The following is a 1885-nucleotide window of genomic DNA, read 5'->3' on the forward strand; positions in this document are numbered from 1 at the left end:
TTAAAATCTTTTGATATGTTGAAGCCATTGTTATTTTCTTTAAATTAAAATTATTTACTTTGTTTTGTTATAATTTCAAATTCCAATAATTTAATTTTAATTTTACATTTTTGTTCTTTTGGTCTCCTTTATTTAGTTTAAAAGTAGGGTCTTTAGTGCATTTTTTCAAAACTGATATCCCAAAAAAAAAAAAACAAATTTTACTCTTAGATCATAAATATTAAACTAACCCAAATTTATTAAAAATGTTCATAACACCAACCATGCATGCATATATACAAGAAGCATGTGCTAATTATATTAGGGAGGAAAAAACCCAAAAAGCATGTGGTGGTCTGATGATACATTCAGTTCGTAATATCTATATGTCACAAGCCCGTTATTCTAACACATGATTAATCATACAAAATCCCATAATTTGGGAACATGTGTCGCCGCACCCACATAATAATTATCATCAACCTATGCATGCCTTAACACGTGTCACCCATATTAAACACCACATTTCTCCATTCTTCACACGCCCTTAGTTTTCCACCACGTGTCACATTCCCACAAGCACCACCTCTCTTTCATTTTTCACTTCTTTTGTGTTATAAAAGCCCTACTCCAGTTTCACATAAATCTAAATTCTGGTTCCTAAGAATTGGGCAGGTCCGATCCACATAGAGCAATTTTGTGACATTAAAAATGGCAAATAGGTTGTTACCCTCATCCTTTGTTGTGTCATCCAAAGAACTGGTCAAAAACCTCCAATTAAAAGCTGCTGTAATTAGAAGCAATCAAGTGTTCTTCTCATCAAATATTGCTCAAGTGCACTTCTTTCTTTATTATTCGTCTAGCCATTAATAATTATTCTTGTTTAATTTGTATATATGTATTTATATTTTGTATTTTATATATAAAATTGCTAAATATTTTCCACAATTATATGTATGTATAATCAAATAACATAGTTGTATTATTAAATAAAAATATTGTACAAGAGAATTTACATATTAAGTATTAAAAATGAGATTATGTTTTTATTATATATGAATAGAATGCTTACACTTTTTCATTTGCGAATTGTTTTACTAATATTTGTATGGATACGTTTATGTGAATTTTTAGGGTGATGGAGGAATTATTAATGAAGCAGTAGAGACGGTGGCGGAGAATGTTGAGTCGGTTAGTGAGACGGTGGAAACGAAGAAGACGGCAGAGGAAGTGGTAGAGACAACCACCGCCGAAGCTGACACCAACGTTTTGAACACTTGTGAGTATAGAAGTGCTCAAGATTTGCATGGCCAGCTTGGAGATGGTTGTGACCACAACATTGGGTTATAGTATTATTTAGTATTTAATTACATTCCTTTTTTGTCTTGCTTTTTTTTTTTTCCCTCGTCTTTTACTTTAAATCCAATACTTTTGTTTTTTTTTTTCTTTCCCTTTTCTAATACTTCGGTTTCAGTCCAATACTTATAAATCAATCCTTTCTGCATGAGGAATGTTACGAAGAATGTTAGGGCCAGTAATTTTTGTGATTTGTAGCTATCAAATAGCCATCAATAATAGTTTTAATGGTGTGAGATTGATGTGAGATTTCATCTAATGGTTCATTTTTCTTTGCTGGTTATATGCTGGACAGAATTTAACAAAGTTGTTGGCCTCTTAGGCTTTTCTCATATATAATTCTGCGTTTGGGTTGGTTATAATTCTGCGTTTGCATATATAATTCTTGTTTATTTAGCGACACTTTAAATAAAGACAACACTTTTATAAATATCAAAATTTAATTTTACAATCCATTGTTCAAAAGTCAAAATAGAATATATTCACATAAAGACAATTATAAAATCTTTATTGTAGTATCTATTTATATGAAATGTGTTATACCATTTAT

The 1885-nt window shown here is 30.4% G+C and overlaps 1 long non-coding RNA gene across 1 annotated transcript; it reads left to right on the forward strand.

Annotated features, from left to right (window-relative positions):
* Positions 1 to 644: 644 nt before the first annotated feature.
* LOC112773163 (uncharacterized) lies at positions 645 to 1618 on the forward strand. The gene is made up of 2 exons (XR_011876202.1): positions 645 to 813; positions 1114 to 1618. It is a non-coding gene; the product is annotated as an uncharacterized lncRNA (long non-coding RNA).
* Positions 1619 to 1885: the final 267 nt, after the last annotated feature.

This window comes from Arachis hypogaea, chromosome 18 (assembly GCF_003086295.3).
Source record: "Arachis hypogaea cultivar Tifrunner chromosome 18, arahy.Tifrunner.gnm2.J5K5, whole genome shotgun sequence".
Lineage (NCBI taxonomy): Eukaryota > Viridiplantae > Streptophyta > Magnoliopsida > Fabales > Fabaceae > Arachis > Arachis hypogaea.